Here is a 19188-nt window from a genome sequence, read left to right as displayed (position 1 = left end):
TTCTGAGCCATCTACTTCACTGTCTCAAACGCGGCCTTAGCACGGAGATATCCCAACCAGGGCGATTCATGCGCTCTACAAATGAAATAAATAAATAAAAATAAATATATTTTGGCAGGGCGTGGCCTAGCTTCGGAGCAAGATGGCCGTGTAAATCTTCATCTCCGTCATAACCTCTCCCCCGGCACAAATCCTGGCACTTATCCTGAACTTAAAGGCTAGATACGCAGTGTGGAGGGTGAGCGGAGCATATCTGTGCCTTCCCGAGCTTCGGCGCTGTGTCCGAAACAGAGAATTGGGTCCCGACAATTGGGGCCTGTGTGCATCCCTGACGCCGGGAGTTGGGGTGACTCCCTGGGCCGGCGCTGTGTGTGAGAAGAGGTGGCCGCCTGTCACACGGCCACTAAAAGGGAGGGTCGGGGTGGAGACAGTAACGACTCTTCATTTCCACCCCGACCGCAGGATGCTGATGATTCCGATATCGGGGACTGGAGCTTTAAGGAGGAGGTAACAACGAGGCCGACGTCAGCAGACACGGACCAATCAGACGCTCTGCTTGATTGTAAAGCTCACCAGGAAGAGGACTGCGGGGCGAAAGCCATCGGAGGAGTCGAAGGAGAGGAGCGAGAGAAAGTGGATCAGCGGAGCAGCGGTATCGAAGAGTGGAGAGCGAGGCGAGTCGGAAGGGCGGAGGACGTGGAAGAGTGGAGAGCGAGGTGAGTCGGAAGGGCGGAGGACGTTGAAGAGTGGAGAGCGAGGAGCAGCGACGAGGCGGGAACATCCGACGGACGGAGAGTGCAGGACGCAGGCCGGACTGTGGAACGGCGAGTCGGAAGGAGGAGTGGAGAGCCAGGAGGCCAACGACATCACGAGTGGCCCCGCCACGTTCCCGGAGGAGCGTGGCTGGGAAAGGTACGGGACCGGGTCCTGGGGCTTACCTTTTCACGGGGAGGGACTAGCTAGAGGGAGGCGGGGAGAGCACGGGGCTGTGAGTGTCCAGGACTAGAAGAAGCCGTGAAGTTGTTTTTGTCTTCTTCCCTCACACTCTTCTACGAGTATTCTTATAAATTGCTGTTAAGGAATATTACGGTGACGGCCCCGGTGTTCCCACACTCCCCTAGCCCTTTATCCCCTTTGAACCACGCCCCTTATCTCACACGTGTCTATTTTTGTGTCTTATTCCCTCCTTAAACAACCCCGGAGAGCCGTGGAGTGCAAGTCCAAAGGAGTGAAAAGACAGACCGTGAAGAGAAGTGAAAGACACGAAAAGACAGATCGTGGATTGTTGCTCGAAAGTGTGATTCGAACTGGAATAAACCTAACTCACCAAATCCCGATACTCGTGTGTAGTGGCTCATTCACCAGGGGTGGGCAGGACACTGCACGACACCGCCCTGGACCGGATGTCGCGGGTCGGCGGATCATGCTGAAGGAGAGGGAGCGCAGCGGAGTTTCATCACGGTGACCCTGGTGACGGGTGAAGATTACGCCGCAGCTCTTTGTGCCCTCCCCAGCCCGGGCGCTTTATTATCGGCGGCCCAGCACGAGTCGCTCCGGGCCGCATACGAGAGCTCCCTGAATGCGGAGTGCCTCCCCGGAGCCCTCGCAGCATTGGTACAAAGTCGACCCTTGGGGCTCCCTCAGCAGCCCGCATATCCCGAGGACAAATTAATTGGGGAATGGGCATTTGTAATAGCCCATTGCAAAAAGACTGCAAAGACCAGGGCAGAAACCTGCGACAGCATAGACACTTTGGGACTGCGACACCGCGGAGCAGACCTGTAGGGGTGGCCCGGCCCGCGCTTGGAGCACTGTTGGCAGTCGAAGACGCACTGGGAGTGCCGCTGGTTCTGCATGTTTTAGAACGGCCTTATTTCCCCGCCCTACCTGCTGTGAAGGTGTATTTTGGTGAGAGGAGCTGCGTGTGGCCCACAGAAAGCTGCGAGGTGCGCTGGATGCGGTCCTGGCCTCCTGGTTTGCTTCTACACGCTACTGCAAGCAGGACGGCACTGCGGCTCTTTGGGTTTCCCTTTCAAGTCTATTAAATTTCCCAACACGTGGAAGATTTTCGGAGAGGGAAACGTGCTTCATCAACGGGCGCACCAGCGGCCGCACAGAGGGTGTCCTGCTATCCATTTTGCCGCCTCTTTTGATTGGCTGGGAACGTTAGTGGCGGCTACTGAACCCAACACAATCGGTGGTACTTACAGGATGACGGGAAGGAACGACTCGGAAAAGAGTGGCCCGGGGTCTCAGAACTGCGAAACCAGTCCAATCCAACAAGCTCGATCGCTACACCCTACCTAAGGGTTCACCCACAGAGTTGTACAACACATCTAAGGCCGCAGAAGATTGAGGGCGCCACCCTGGAGCTTACTCTTCAGGATGGAATAGCAGCCATCACTGGAGTCAAAGATTCCCTAGAACATAAAATGGATACCATTTCCATAGATGTTAACCTAATCCGCGCAGACCTCCTGAAAATGACCGAGAAAGTCAAGAGTTTGGACATCAAGACCGACAGCATAACAGCTGATGTATCCCAGTGTCAGAAAGAGGTGCAGTACCTCAAATCCGTCCGTGAAATGGCCGAGCGCAAGCTGGATGATTGCGAAGGCCGCACAAGGCGCAATAATATTCGCATCCTTGGTGTGCTGGAAAAAGCGGAGGGGCCGGCTCCGGATCTGTTTGTGTAAGACCTCATACTTAATCACCTCTGACTTAAAGGCCTAGGGAAATTCTTCTCCATTGAGAGGGCACACAGGGTGCCGGGCGGGCGGCCCAGGCCGGGGGAGCCCCCGCGCCCATTGATAGCACGAGTCCTTAATTTACGGGATAGAGACGCAATCCTCCAGCATGCTCGAACTGTAACTCCGCTCCGATATGAAAATGCAGATCTCACGTTCTTTCCTGACTTTACCCAACTGGTCCAACGACAACGTCAAACTTTTTTGACCATCAAGAAGAGACTCCGGGAGAAAGGACTCTGGTATGCAATGATGTTCCCGGCCCGTCTCCACGTGGAAGCGGGGGAGGGGGGCGAGCTTGGTTCTTTGACGATCCTGCAGTGGCTACAGACTGGCTTGACAGCCGAGCAGATAACGGAATCAGAGACAGATGGGGAGGGCAATCCGGACTCGCAGGGCAGGGGATGAGATCGGGGGGTACGCTATTTAATCGTGTGATGGGTTACATAGGGACCTAGAGTTAGTCAGTTTATTATGTTGGACCAGCGCCTGGGATGTTAACACGTTAGAGCCTTACAACTTATAGAATTGCCGGGAGTAGGGGGGTGGAGAGTTGATATTTCCCCCTCTTTTTTCTACCTTTAGTTAACTTATCGGGCGACAGGCACTCTGCAAATTCAGACTGGGCAGTTCTGCGCCTAGGGGGCAGGGTAGCAGGGTGGGGGGGGGGGGTGCAGGGAGTTGGGTGTGGATGGAAAGTAAGCAGGGGGGCAGGGAGGAGGGGAGTTGGGGGGGGGGGGGTGTAATATTTTTTAATTGGAATGGTTTACAGAATTGATTTATTCGGTACCGAAGAGAAAAGCAGTGCGAGATCGAATTCCAAAAGAGAAATAATGATGAGTGGTGCAAAAGAGTCGGGGTTAGAGTCCTAAGCTGGAATGTAAATGGTCTGGGGGATAAGATCAAAAGTGGCATGGTCAGCCAGTTTATCAGAAAACACACACCAGATGTCATCCTTTTACAGGAAACGCACCTAGTAGGAAACAAATGCATGGCCTTACATAGGGGAGGGTATAAGCTGGTGGCACACGTGGGATTCACCTCTGGGTCATGAGGGGTGGGCATACTAATCAAGAATTCCTTCTCTTGGAGGAGCCAAGATGGCGGACGGACAGGACGTCTGAGCTCCCGGCTCCGCAGCCCGTCTGCTGTTTTACATGACATCCTGATCTTTAATCCTGCCTACGGCGCGAGCAAATGTAACCACGAATGCGCTGATACTTTCCGCATTCCTCCGATGTCCCCGCCGGCTTTTTTGGTCGAGGATTCATAGAGTTTGCCGACTTTGGACTTTGCCCACGCACTCTGGCCCGACCACCGCCACCGGACACCGCTTATCACGTACGGTGAGACGACCTGGGGCTGGACCGGCGCCTGGGGAAATGTGACCGGAGGTGGAGTGGGCGGCTTGGCGGAGCCCTCTTCGCGACGGAGAGAATTCCTGTATGATTGGGTCCGGGCTGGCGAACCTTCCTTTGTCCTGCTACCAGCGGTCAGAGCGGTCTCCGTTTTAGAGCGCCCACCACCCGCATTGCAATACAGCCGAGGGCTCTCCCATCGTGTGAGCTCCGTATAGCGAGCAGTAACTCTTCTTGCCTTAACTACTATTCCTCCGTCCTATGGAGCCGCCCTCACCCCTCCGATGTGGGCTAACTGCAAATATGGTGGCGGTGCCGGTCTACTTCGCCGGAAAGACGGAAGCCTCCATATCCCTGACGCAAACTTTCCTGCCTACTGTCGAGCTGGAGGGTGTCTCGGTGGCGCCTTTACATACTGCCGACATGCGGAAGCGGGGAGCAGACCTGACCTATGGTGATATCCTTCTAGCCCTGGAAGACTTGAGGGCGACATGGTGCCAAACCACTCGAGAACTGGAGCGGAAGATCGATGCCGCTATGCCATCCAGGGAACTACTGCGGTTGTCTGACCCCCCAATGCCTCTCATTCCCTTCGAGGCGGATACAATGTGGCGACAGGGGGATACTGTGGAACGTCCTCTCCCTGGCTACAGTGTCGAGTGTTCTTTTAATGACACAGTTGCAGATACAAAGTTCCCTTCCACTTTACATGCTGTGACTCTGCCTCTGCAAGTGTCGCCACGGCTTCCTCAACACCGCCGGAGTGTGTGCCGTTCTGTGGGGAAAACTGTGTTGGTCACTATCGATGTGGTGATGGTTTATGATTGGGAACTCTCGCTTCCTCTCCCTCTGCGTCTTCTATGCCGGGAGCGGCCATCTTGCTCCTTTGTTCTGCCTGAGGTACACTCCCAGCGGTGGCCATGCTTGGTGGGGTTTCAGCGTTCTGGCCAGGGCTGATGTTGCCTCCCTTGATGATCCTGCCTGACCGCCTGGCATGACCCGGACTAGAATATTTGTCTATGTATCTGCTGTGCCGCATGTGTGTAATTTGCCATTGTTGATTGCGGGGGTGGATCTGTGGGGCCACTTAGGATCGGGCCAGGGCTGGGCGATTCCCTTTAGTTTGCTGTACGTATTGGCGGGCGGGGACTAGGACGGGACTGCTAATTATCTGATTTATTCGTACATTTGGAATGGAGTCTCCCCACCTGCTGCTTTGCTTGCTACTTCAGTTGTGCTGATGATATTCTGGGTGGGGGATGCTTATGGGGCTGTGGTGACCGGGAGTATGTGAAATTTCCTCCTCCTGCCTTCTCTGGGAGTCGGAGACTGGGATGTTCTTTCCCACTCGCCAGACTCTCTTTCCTACTTGGGGTTCATTTGGGGCGACAGGCATGCCTATTGGGGGGGGGGTGGGCCGTGGCCTTCCGCTGGTATGCAGGGTGGGGGGATGGGATGTGTTCTATGTCCTTTCTTCGTCTCTATGGCCCTCTTTCTCTTTCTTTCTCTCTTCTTCTTCGGCTTCTTTCTCTTTTATGTTTTTGTTTCTTTGGGGTCGGGGCTCAGTGTTAGTAGGGAGTTTGTGTTCTATCATTCTGTGGTATAGTGTTTGCTCTTAGTTCCTGGACGGTGGCCACCTGTTTCCTCACAAACGCCTTCCTATATAACGCCTCCTTCTGGGTGCCCGTGAACGGTGATGTCTCTCCTGGTCAGTGTCAGCTTCGACTCTTTTCGTAGTTCACTACATTGTACTCGACGAAATCATAAAATTAAACCTTTTCTTATCCTGACATTATTGTTCTATGTTCTACAATGTCATAGCGGCCGGCCCCGAGGGGTTGTAGGCAGACGCTGTGTATTGTGCATTTACCGAAATAAAGGTTTTAAAAAAAAAAAAAAAAAAAAAAAAATGAATTCCTTCTCTTACATAGTACAGGCCACTTGGTCAGACGCATGAGGTAGATATATTGGGGTCTCGGGCCAATGGGAAGGGAAAACAGCTACATTCATATCTGTATACGTCCCCCCCCGGCCTACAGACGGACACATTCAAAGACTTAAGTACGATTTTCTTATTTCCACTGGGCCTCCTGGTGATGGGTGGGGACTTAAACGCAGTGATGTCCGGTGAACTACACCGATATCTGCCACGTGACATCAGACCCGCTCAGAGATGGCTGCCCGACTTTCTGGAAACTGTGGGGCTGGTGGATGGGTGGCGGACACACAACCCAGAAAGGGCACAGTACACCCACGTATCGGGCGCACATCGTAGTCTGTCACGCATAGACTACATCCTTGTCCCGGCGGCGCATGCACACGCTATCCGAGACTCGTCATCTGGGGCGAGGCATCTCAAATCACTCCCCAGTGTGGCGGAGGATGACGCTAGATTGCACGAGCGTCGGCAGAGTAGCCCCCATCAACCCATGATACCTAAAGTACCCGACTAAACGGAAGAGCATAGCGGATGCCACTGATAATTACTTCCCAGACCCTATGGGAGGTATATAAAACAGTCATTGGGGTGAAAAGCGCTCTCTGATTACCGGGAAAAAGGGAGAAAGGCAGGCAGATCTTGAAAGAGCAGAAGAAGACGTATTGAAGTCAGAAGAAGAATTATCCCAAGCAGTGACCCCCGAAAATCTTCACCTCCTGAAGTTGAAGCAGGAGGAGTTTAACAGCATCGCCAGGGACAGAGCTAGAGCACAGAGTAGAGGTCCAGGGCAGAGTGTATGAATATGGAGATAAAGCGGCAAAACTGACAGCATGGCTAGACAGAAAGGAGTGGGCATCACGACTAGTGCTCGAGGTGCGAGGAGGAGACTCCAGTCGTAGAACAGACCCGCAGGCCCTAGCAGATATGTTTGCAGAGTATTACCGTACGATATATACAGCGACTGGCAGGTTCTCAGAAGATGAAAATAGGGAGATGCTGCGGAACTTAAGACTACCCACACTCAGACGAAAATTAGGGATATCTGGAATCCCCACTGACGGACGATGAGGTGGCGCAGGCAATCAGGGGGGTGAACTCAAGAAAGGCAACTGGACCCAATGGTATCCCCATTCAATTATATAAATTGAGGCCTAATAAGCTTGCCCCAGACATCCGCTCTATGCTGACGGAAAGTAGGGATAAGGGATTGCTCCCCTATGACCAACGCATGGCCAACATATTTGTCATATACAAAGAAGGCAAGCCCAGGACCAGCTGCGCATCCTATAGGCCGATATCGCTTCTAAATGTGGAGCCCAAAGTCCTGGCGAAATTGCTGGCAACGCGTCTGATTAAAGTCATCACCACCCTGGTTCATCCTGACCAGTCGGGCTTTATGCCTCATCGCAATACTGCCCTTAAACTGCGCAGCCTGCATGGAGTGAAAGGTAGAACGCCCGCCATACAGGAACCTGCAATCTTAGTATCATTGGATGCTACTATGGCGTTTGACATGGTTGAGTGGCCCTATTTATTTGCGGTTTTAGGGAAGTTAGGATTTGGCACGGAGTTTATGGACTGGGTCTGACTCTTATACTCCAGCCCGCTGGCCCGAGTCGTGGTCAATAACCGCAAGTCCCCCGATTTCCAGCTGAGCAGGGGTACTCACCAGGGCTGCCCCCTGTCTCCACTCCTCTTTGCGTTGGCACTCGAACCACTGGCGACCTGGATCAGGCATGATCAATCTATTCGCGGATTGCGCTGGTCCTTAGACTGGGAGGATAAGATATCCTTATATGCGGATGACATTCTCCTCTACATGGCTTCGCCAAGAGAGTCATTGATCTGCCTCCTCGATATACTGGCGACATTCGGGAGACACTCTGGATTCACCGTGAACTGGTCCAAGTCCGTGGTTTACATGCTCCAGGGGGACCCGCCTATATTGCAGCGAAACTGCCCGATACAGATTGCGTCTGAGGGCTTCCGATACCTTGGCATCTATGTGACACTAGACTCGAAGCTCCGCTTTGCCCGTAATCTGGATCCGCCCATACAGCGGCTTAAGAACGATGTCGCAAGCTGGAGGTCCCTTCCTCTTTCCATGTTGGGCAGGGCAGTCCTTTTTAAAAGGATGGCCCTGCCTCGCTTCTTATAAGCTCTCCAAAACACAATGGATCCTGTGCCAACATCCTATTTCAAAGAAATAGAGTCTTCAGAGGCAACTTCTCTTGGAAGGCAAACCCCGCATAGCGTTCTCCAAGTTAACTCTTAACTGGTACGATGGGGGCATCAGTCTTCCTGACCTAAGGAAATATTACTGGACATCGAAAACTCGCGGCAATCAATCACGGGATATATGGCCGCCCAGACGATTCCGGGTACGCCATGGATAAGTGGTTGCTCCCAGGGGGGGAAGTCTATAACAGAGCATTATACGCTAAACCTCGTAGATTCCCACTAACTGGACCCACAGCACATGCCGACCAGACGTGGCATGTAGTCAATAAACACCTGCATTGGGAAAATAAACTCACTCTGGCCACTCCACTGTGGAGCTCTGAGAAACTGGGGAGCCTCTGGAGATCCAAGGGCTTTGATAAATGAGACCTCATAGGGATCTCGCGTATCAAAGACGTCTGGAGGGAGGGAACGGTTCTTCCATTCGCTTCGGTTAAAGTACAATACAGCTCGTCAGATACTGAGTATTATCGTTATCTCCAAATCTGACATGCGTTACTCACTCAGATACCAAGTAACACAACACTCCCGGAGGCCTCCCCGATGGAGGATAGAGTACTGGACGGTCACCTCCCGGAAAAGACAATTTCTCTTATCTACAAGAAGCTGATCAACAACATGGAAGATCCACTGCAGGCCCTCAAGGGAAAATGGAACAGTGATGGCTTAGAACTAGATGACAAGGACTGGCAGGAGGCGGTCTCTTCCCCGCGGGTAGTCGCAATCCAGGCCAGGCTGAGATTAGTGCAGCTTAAAATACTGCATAGGATTTATGTAACAGGGCCTTGCCTGGTTCGGATGGGAAAGGCAGAAAGCGGAGAGTGTAGGAGGGGGTGTGGGGAATTGGGGACCTTCATGCACATATTGTGGAACTGTCAGCAGATACAATTGTATTGGAAAAACATCCACCACACACTGCGGGCAGTGCTGGGGGTTGATATGCAGCCGGAGGCTCGGAGATGTATACTAAATGTTTGGGAGCCTACAGACCTCAACACATACACTACACAATGGGCAACGTTAGCATACATGATAGCAAAGAGAAACATCGCACAACAGTGGGGCGCTAGTCAGCCGCCCCAGTTGAGGAAATGGCAGGAGGACCTAGACTGGTGCATGTATAGAGAAAAGTCAGTTTACGTGGCCAGATAGTGCCCTGGGAAATAGAGTAGGGTGTGGGGAGCACAGAATCACTACAGAGGTGACATCTGTCTCCCACCTTGTCGGCATATCAATACTGAAACTCTTGAAACCCCTTGATTTACTCGATATACCAAATGTAACCTAACTTGAAATGTTTATGATGGTACTGAGAAATGATGAAGTCTCCGGCTTGTAATCAATTGATGTGATTTTGTTGAAACTGTTTAATAAAAAGAAATATAAAAAATAAATTAAAAAAAATATATATATTTTGGCAGAAAAATCCATTATATCAAGTGTAGTTTTGTATTTTTTACGCACAATGTTATTCATCAATGGGGCACTGTGTGCGTTTTTGATGGCGAATGTCTTTGTGCAAGTGTTAAATGTCTGTAATCTAAAACTAGACAATAGGTATTGTCGGGTTTCGATATGGGAAACCTCGTGAGGATTCGCTTCACAGGAGCCCACGGTCACTCAGGACGAGGTAGGCCTTCGATCTTCGGTGGAAATCCTGCTGGAGGCTTGGACCACATGTGGTCCAATGCACAAGTTCGTAGAACGTCGTGAAGGGATTGCACTCGAAAATAGTGCACGGTACCCGGGTATTGCTGTTCCTCGTCACTCGTGGGGTCCATTCGCCTCAGCTCTGCTGGGGACTCACAATGGCCATTGATAAGTCAGGAAATCCACTTCCGGGGCTGCAGGGACTTCGGACTCCAGCGGGAAATTTTGTGACCGTTGATTCAAGTTATAGGTGCCTGCCAAGCATGGGCGTCACTCCTTGACTCCAAGGGAGATTCTTCAGTCTTCCAAAGGTAGTGGAACGTCGAGGGTCTAGGATTCTTCTTGTAGAGCATCGTCCAGGGATATCTAGTTTGCAATGGCAAGGGTTCCCTATCTTATACTAAAGGAAATGGAGGGACTAGCTCTAGGACCACTCCTATGGGAGGGTCAGGGGAGTGGGTGGGTACACCCACTTCACTTTGTCCAGTTTCGCACCAGAGCAGGGGCAGGTAGCCCCTGAACCGGTTTGAGCTGGCATATGCACAGAGGAGCCTACTGCTCCCCCAGTGCAGGACTTCAAAGCACTCTAGGAGTGCACCCACACAGCCCCAATACACTAAATCCTGTCTGGAAGGTGGTGACACCTCCCTGTGACAGGATGCCTATTGTTGGGCCTCCTCCACTGTGAGTTTCGGTCAGCAGCAGGAGGGCAGCTCAGTGTCTGTGCTGGTGGCATCCATTTTGTGATGCCAGGCTCTTTCAGATTTCTACCGTGTTTCCACAGCGGGTACATGTCTATCCCTCTAGAAGGGTGGGATCATACTCCCACACCAGTTACTGGTGTGGGGGTATGATTCCAAGTTGTTTGACACCAAACACAACATGTTTTGAGGCAGTCATCCCAAAGTTAGCATTTACCGGTAGGCTATAATGCACTTAAGAGTATATGGTTTAACCGCATCCACAAACAGCCACAGAGAATAGACTGCCAGCTGCAGAGGGGCCCTGCTCATACAGAGGCAGCCTCTCACAAGTAATCAAAGCACCCTGACCTCAGGATTGATAGGGCCTGCCTTAGGGGTGACTGATAGGCTTATATGTGTGTGTAAGGTGAGATATAGGGAACCTATACCTCAGTGAGGAGTGCTAACACTACCTCATCCAGGCTGCAGTAGCAGGCCTGTGGTGTCAGATTTAGTCTGCGTCCCAGGGGTGGCATAATACATGCTTCAGCCCCTGGTAGGCCTGTGAAGTACCTATGCTAGGTACCTAAGGTACCATATACCAGGGGCTCATAAGGTACCACAGTATCCAATCACTAGTGCATCTAATATGCACTCCAAGTTGTTTAGAGAGAACAGAGAGACTGGGGCCCTGATTAGCAGGGACCCAGCCAGACTATAGCCAGAAACCAGTGTTAACATCAGATAAAAGTGGGGGCAACATAAGTGCAAATCCTACGCTCCTACACTCCTACACTCCCTATTGTAAATTACTGTAATAGATTAGTGACTCTATGATTGGCTTATTTGATTTACTTGTCAGACCCTAGTACAGTGCACCATGTGTGCCCAGGGCCTGTAGATCAAATGCTGCTAGTGGGCTTGCGGCACCGATTGTGCCACCCACAAAAGCAGCTTGTAAAGTGTGTCTCAGGCCTGCCATTGCAGAGCCTGTGTGCAGTCTAGTCCTGCCATGTCGACTTGGTAAGTGCACCCACTTACCAGTCCCTAAACCTTCCCTTTTTTACATGTTAGCCACCCCTAAGGTAGGCCCTAGGGCAGGGTGCATTGTATGTGAAAGGTAGGACATGTCCTGATGTGTGTGGCATGCCCTGATAGTGAATTACAGCCAATTTCGTTTTTCATTATTGCAAGGCTACCTGTCCCCATAGGCCAGAATGGGCAGTTTGATTATAACATCTTCTAATCCTAACTGACCCAGGGCATATGGGAGAAAAACGAGTTTAGTATGCCTGAACTCAGAATGATAAAATAAATCTTTTAGTGAAGATGGTTTTAACATTCTGTGTTGGAAAATACCACTTTTAGAAAGTAGGTCTTTTGTTGCCTAAACCATCCAGCCTGCCTCTGCTAGGCTGTGTATTGCATGTCTGGTTTGTGAGTGACAGGGGCTGAGGGGGCTCCAGGAGGCAGGGGGATTCAGCATTAGACAGAAAAAAACCTATCTGCATTGGGAGTGGTGGAAGGAGTAGCACCTGGGGCTGAATAGGGCTGTGCCTGCCTTATACAATGCTGGCTCCACCTCCTGTAGTGCATATGATGACTCTGGCCCACACTGACAAAAAGAAGAAGTTGTGCACTGGCAGAATGCACCCAGAACTGGTTTGGACTAGGTACAGACACACACTGCCTTTAGAGACAAAGGATTTGTGTGTATAAAAAGGGAGACCCAGACCCAAGAACTTTAGATCTGGACATCAAGACAGACCTTTTGCCAAGGAGAACAACCAAAGAATCTGCAGGAGTTGGACTGCCCTTGTGCCAGTCTGCTTTCTGGGGTTGGCCTGCAGTGGTTTCTTTATTGCCAAGGAAAGGAGAGAGACTGATTTGCAACTTTCATCAGCTTGAAGAAGAATCTCCAAGGGCTTGAACTGTGCTTGCCTCCTGCTGAAGTCTCAGGGATACAAGACTTCACCACCAGCTCCCTCCTGAATTTCCTTGCTGGGAATTCTGTCTGCAGAAGCCTGATTGTTGTTGGGAGCTGGAAGCGTGACTCAACGAGAAGAAACATGTCGCAGCTGTTGCCGTCGCATCATCGGAGAAGCGTGTCGCCACCGCAAGGGTCGCCGTCGCATCACCAGAGAAGCGTGTCTTCGTCGCAGCTGTTTGTCTTCGCATCACCGGAGAAGCGTGTCACAGGGCCTGTCGCTGCTCCAAAGGTACAGAGTTGCCGCACGCCATCGGGCATGCACGCATCGTCTTCACGTAGTCGCATCGCATCAAGGGCGCCATCTTCTCGCATCACATAGTCGCATTGCATTAAGGCGCCATCTTGTCACATCGCAACCGGGCCACACCGTGAGATTGTCGCATCACCTCCTCTCCGGTAAGGAACAGACGCATCGCCTACTTTGCGCAAGTACTGAGGAACAGACGCATTGCCTCCCCCGAAGCAAGGAACCAACGCATCGTTCTCACTGCGAACCTTTAGTTTATCTTGCTTGACGCATCCAAAGGTACTTTATGAGAAATGTGTCACTTTTTTTTTTTTTGCAGAGTTTTATATAGCGCGAACTTGACCCGAATCCAATTAGGTATCAGAGCGCTATAAATAGCACCAGTTACATTACATGAGGACACATTCATTTTTTTGTTAGGCACAGGCATTTGCCGTCTAAAGTGAAATAAGCTATTTGAGGAGTACAGCGCTCTGTTGGTTGGAGTACAGTGCTCTGTTGTAACCACCCCTTCCCATGAGCCACTGGTCCGTTCTGAAGTTTGGATCATCATGGGGGCCGAAGACCCACCAATTAATACCGATCAATTGGGATGCTTGATAATAGAGACGCAAGTCTGGAAGCCCTATACCCCCATCATACCAGCCCATGGTTAGTTTGTTCATAGTGATTCGTGCGCGTGCGGTCTTCCCATAGTAATTCCCGAAGCGCTCCATCAATCTGAGCGAAATAGGACTCAGGGACAGGGTTGGGGGTATTCTGCAAGACATACAGGAAACGCGAAAGCGCAAGCATTTTGAACAGGGACGCACGCCCCAGGAGAGGGAGAGAGCGCCAATGCGAGACTTCTGATTTGAGGCGGTGGAGGGGTCAGAGGAAATTGCGTTCAAAGAAGAGGTCAGCCTCCGGAGTGACAAAGATGCCTAAATAACGCAAACCACGTTGAGCCACCGGTATTTCGTAGCCTCTTGGACTGTCGGGGGGGAGTGCCCCACAGCGCATACATCTGGGATTTGGACCAGTTTATGCGATAACCTGAATGGGCCCCGAAGATGTGGAAGATGTGACGCACCCTCCGCAGCGACCGTGCTGGAGACGCTAAATACAAAAGGATATCATCCGCGTAAAGTGAGATGCGGTCTTCGTGACACGGCATACATTTAAGCCCCCGTATCTCCGGATCTCCCCGGACCCATACAGCCAGGGGTTCCGCAATTGGGGCAAACAGTAATGGTGACAGAGGGCAACCCTGCCTCGTGTCACAGTGAAGTGTAAAAGTGGCCGATCTATGGTTATTGAAAATGACATGCGCTGTGGGCTGCGTATAATCTAATCCATCGTATCAATTTAGGTCCGAACCCCATCTGAGCCAATACAGTGAAGAGAAAGTCCCATTCTATAGTATCAAACGCCATAGCCGCGTCGAGCAATAGCAGGATCGCATCTTCTTCAAGAGTGTGGATTCTAACCAGGGCCCCGTGTACCCTCCGCAGATTGCGGGCCGTGTTTCTTCCTGGCATAAATCCTGATTGGTCTGGGTGGACCAGATCCGAGATGTAGGGGAGAAGTCGATTGGCCAGTTTGGCCAGAATCTTGGCCTCTACAGTCAAGAGAGAAATAGGTCGGTACGATTTACAGTCCTCTACCGGCTTACCAGGTTTGTGGATCACCACAATAGCCGCCGTGCGGACCTCCGCCGGAAGTTGACCTGATTCAAAACACTCAGTAGAGAGATTCAAGAGGTGGGGAGCAAGCAGAGTCGTCATGGGCTTAAAAAGCTTGATCGGAAGCCTGTTAGGGCTCATCGCCCTCCCGGATCGGACATCATGTACAGCTTTTTGGATTTCCGTCCCTGTGATATTCGCCTCCTGGGCCTCCCTGCCCTCCGGAGAAACAGTAGCTACCTCAATAGTGGCCAGGCGATCAGTCGACCATGGAGCCTGAGACTCTGGGGAGCTAGTATAGACCCCTTCTTAATGGAGCGCAAAAGCGTCCCCTATCTGTTGAGGATCAGTGAGAAGCGCCCGATGAATCGGCTATCACATGCACCCATCTAGAGGCTTGTTCCCGGCGTTCCAGACATGCCAGAAGTTTACCCGTCCTTTCGCCCTGCTCATAAATCCTATGGGGGGGGGGGAGGGGGGGGGGGGGGGGAGAGAGAGCCCGCGCCGCGGCTTCCTCCTGGAGAAGCTGCCTATAGTCTTGCCTCTTAAGCATAAGGCTATGCCTAAGGGAGGGGTTATATGACACCACCGGGTATGGGTTCCCAAGCAGCAAGGCCAAACCACTGCCTTATCTATATACCAAAAAATTGCCAATGCTGCTAATCTTAATAAAGCTAATTATTTAGGCTCTTCACCTATGAACAAAACTATAAGTGGATTGGACTCACGTTATTAGATTCAATCTTTCATTTTATTTTTGTATTCAATTATTATAAATTTCTTTGGTCATTTATTTACCAAATTTTGACGTTTCACAAAAATCATATACAATACAAATAAACAAATTTTGTACATTAAAACATCCCCCTCATATTACTCATACACACTATCACTTAATTGTAAATTTTCTCTCTTCTGGCACAAAATATAGGGTCTACGCGTTTCAAACTCCTAACAATCATGGAGTTCTCATCAGGACCATCCACTCTTTCTTTATGGTAACTGAATTACCCTTTTCAGTAGGACCGCGACGCGGAACCGCTGTTTTTTGAAGTGTTCCCTCTCTAAAGTCATTTTTCACTCGCGTTGTAGGGAGGATAAATGAATCGGCACTCCTCAATTCGTGTCGTGACACACTTTGGTAGGGTTGGCTCGCAAACCGTATGTCATACGGTTTGCGAGCCAAGCCTACCAAAGTGTGCCAGAAGAGAGAAAAATTACAATTGTAAACTTACGAAAGATACACATGTGTATATAACAAGACCTATGGCACTGTGAAAAATTTGTTTTGATAAAATATTGTTGTATTTGTTGATAAAATAAGCTCAGTGTGTATGATGATATGTATGAGAATGATTGATGGAGAATAGTAGTGATAGTGTGTATGAGTAATATGAGGGGGATGTTTTAATGTACAAAATTTGTTTATTTGAATTGTATATGATTTTTGTGAAACGTCAAAATTTGGTAAATAAATGACCAAAGAAATTTATAATAATTGAATACAAAAATAAAATGAAAGATTGAATCTAATAACGTGAGTCCAATCCACTTATAGTTTTGTTCATAGGTGAAGAGCCTAAATAATTAGCTTTATTAAGATTAGCAGCATTGGCAATTTTTGGGTATATAGATAAGGGAGGGGTTAGGCTCACGCGCTTCCGCCTCCTCCAGGTCTATAACATCTGACTACAGCTTTGATATCCTCTTCAATCGCTCAGCCCTGTAGCCCACCATAAGAGACAGCGCCCTTCCCTTGATTACTGCCCCAAAAATCCCTCCATAGGGTCACTGATGAGGTAACAGAGCCCACGTTTTCAGCAAAATCATTTTCTGCATCTTTGCGGAGTGCTTCTTTAATATGCGGTATCCTAAGGGCCCACGGTTGTATGGTTATGGATCCCGGCTGCCCCCTTTGCGAAAGAGTAAAAAAAGACCTGACCGGGGTATAATCGGAGATCCCGGGGGCCAAGCAGTTCGACCCGGTAAAGAGGTGGATATCTTGGGCGTGTGTGAAGTGATAATCAAGTCTGGATTAGCTACCGTGTACCCCCGATTGGAACATGAATCTCGTGTGCGATGGATTAAACCACCTCCACACGTCCACCATCCCTAAAGCGTTAGCAAACTCAAATAGAGGCGAACCTTTCGGCGGATCCTCCCGGGGCGGAAGACGATCTAGGGAACCATTCATTGCGAGGTTGAAGTCTCCCCCCAGCACTAACACTCCCAACGGAAGCTCCAGCAGTAGGGACCCCACGTCGCGCAGTGTCAGGCCCTGTAATCCAGGGGGGGGGGGGGGCATACACAGCGACTACATTGATGGCCCGTCCCTCCCAAGTGCCGTGGCGTATCTACCCCGAGCAACAGTCCAAGTCTTGTGGACAATGTAGGGGCAACATTTACGTAGGAGAATCACCCCCCCCCCCCGAGAGCCGGAGGTGAACCCAGAGTGAGCAATCATACTGTAGCCTTTACTATTCAGGGCCCCGCAGAAAATCCCAACCAGATGAGTCTCCTACAGCAACACCAGGTCAAGCTCATGGCGTTTGATATATTGCAACACAATGCCCCTCTTAATTTTGTCCCCCATGCCGTGGACATTCCATGTAAAGAAACGAAGCGCTAAACTTGGGGCCATTACGTCAAGTCAGAAGGAGTCAAACAAAGCCAGACAATTCCAAGAGGCTGGAAACAGCCGGGGTGGAAGAAGCGTAATTGAGTGACCATAAAACTACTTGTACCATCCTGATCCAGCGCCTCCAGGACTCGGGATTGAAGGCACTGCTGTGGTTTAAATCTTTTCTTAATAAGCGCACGCAGAGAGTGGTGCTCCAACCACACCAATCCAATCGTAAGTCCCTATGGTGTGGGGTCCCACAAGGTTCAGCCCTTAGCCCACTGCTCTGATTGCCAACTGGGGGGTGAAGGCCATTTCCTACGCCGATGATCCCCAGTTGGTATTTCCTTTTAAAGATTTGTCGAGTGCCTCGTTTGAGAATTTTAAGAGCTGCTTAAAAGATATAGCTCAATGGATGAACAATAAAACTCAAGCTTAATGCCGACAAAACGGAGGTGCTGTTCATCGGTAACAGCCAACCCCCCACCGCAGACCTTTGGTGGCCGGACGAAATGGGCTGCCCTTCCACCCCAGGAGACTGCGCAAAAAACCTGGGTGTAAAATGGCAGGCAGACCTATCTTTCTCGGCCCAAATTCAACAGGTGCATGCATTGGCAGTTTGAGAAACTTGCATACAATTCTACACCTTCTCCCAGAGAACTGCCGCCGGAAGGTGGTCCATGCCTCAGTAACCTCTCGTCTGGGTTACGCGAATGTCCTGTATTTAGGCCTCCCAGCACACCAGAATAAGAAATTACAGATGGTCCAAATGCGGCTGTAAGATTGATTAAAACACATCCCATTTAAGCCGCATATGTCTCCGCATCTCAAGGAACTGCACTGGCTGCTGGTCACCAATAGAATAAATTTTAAGGCCCTAGCCTTATGGGGCATTCCACGGATCCTGCCCCTGCTATTTGAAGAAGAGGCTTAGCACATATAAACACCCTTGTTCTCTCCGATCAGGTTCCTTGAACCTGCTGTGCACCCCATGAGTTAGGAAAGCCCGGTTAGGGGGCAGATCCTTTTCACTCAGGGCTGCCATGCTCTGGAACGCCTTGCCAAACGCTTTGCGACAAATTACCTCTGAAAAACATTTTTAGGAAAGCAGCCAAAACTTGACTGTTCAACCAGGATGAATTCCTTGTACTCTGTGTTCAACACAGGCTGCCCTGTTCACCACCAGTCGCTACAGCGCCGGGACACCTCTTAGGAGGTAGGTGTTCGCGCTCTACAATTCTATTAAGGACTCGGAGGCGAGGATTATCCCACCCAGGGTACAACTTGGTTGTTTTCCCTCCCTCGTATTGGGGTAAGTAAAATGTTTACGTGACATTCTGGTATTGTGATCTTGTATATGCTTTGTCGCATTCTCTCCTTAGGGCTAAGCCTTAGCCACTGCTGTCGCTTACGCCTTATTTTAATTTTCCAGGGGACTCGGGTAAACAAGACTCCTGATGTGAATCGGTTGGCTGACTGAGCGACGAAAGAGGAAGTATAGTCACAAACAGAGGACTGTCAACACCCTGGGGACTCCTGATTGGTGCATTGAAGGGGACATTCTATCTGTGAACACTCTATAGTTTTAATGTTTATTCCCTATGGTTCATGGGAATGGTAGTTTGTTTTGACTTTGAATGGCTGCTATCAATAAAGTGAAGAAAGGATAGCATAATCCTCGCCTCCGAGTCCTTAATAGAATTTAAACTTTCCGTTACGTTAGCTAGGACATTTTTCATTCTTACCCTATTCCAAGTTATATGTTCATGGTCAAACTTTCCCTATATATGATGAAGCAACATCACATTCCATGGCTGACCGAGAGGGGGGAAAAAAACACACAAGGACTGGTTACTAAACAGCATGTTCTTAAACAGACACTAAATTTGACACAATTATTTACTTAATGACAATTTAACAGCCATGTAACACCATCAAGCAAAGCTGCCCAAGACTAAATTATCGGTAAAATAGCGCTTCAGCACCTCGTCAGGAATAATAAGTGCTATATAAAAGGAATTACAATTTTAATGACAAATTTTGACGAAA

At 50.1% G+C, this 19188-nt stretch overlaps 1 protein-coding gene and 1 long non-coding RNA gene across 3 annotated transcripts in view; one reads left to right on the top strand and one right to left on the bottom strand.

The window, feature by feature from the left end:
* Nucleotides 1-19188, bottom strand: part of SRPRA (SRP receptor subunit alpha) — a 1746362-nt gene that overhangs the window by 1664807 nt on the left and 62367 nt on the right. The gene's annotated exons all lie outside the window — the stretch shown is intronic.
* LOC146861738 (uncharacterized) lies at nucleotides 117-18814 on the top strand. Its single transcript, XR_014979019.1, has 2 exons — nucleotides 117-912; nucleotides 18572-18814. It is a non-coding gene; the product is annotated as an uncharacterized LOC146861738 (long non-coding RNA).

The sequence above is a fragment of the Triturus cristatus genome, chromosome 3_1 (assembly GCF_964204655.1).
Source record: "Triturus cristatus chromosome 3_1, aTriCri1.1, whole genome shotgun sequence".
NCBI classification, from domain to species: Eukaryota; Metazoa; Chordata; class Amphibia; order Caudata; family Salamandridae; genus Triturus; species Triturus cristatus.
This window is presented reverse-complemented; position numbering and strand designations above follow the sequence as displayed.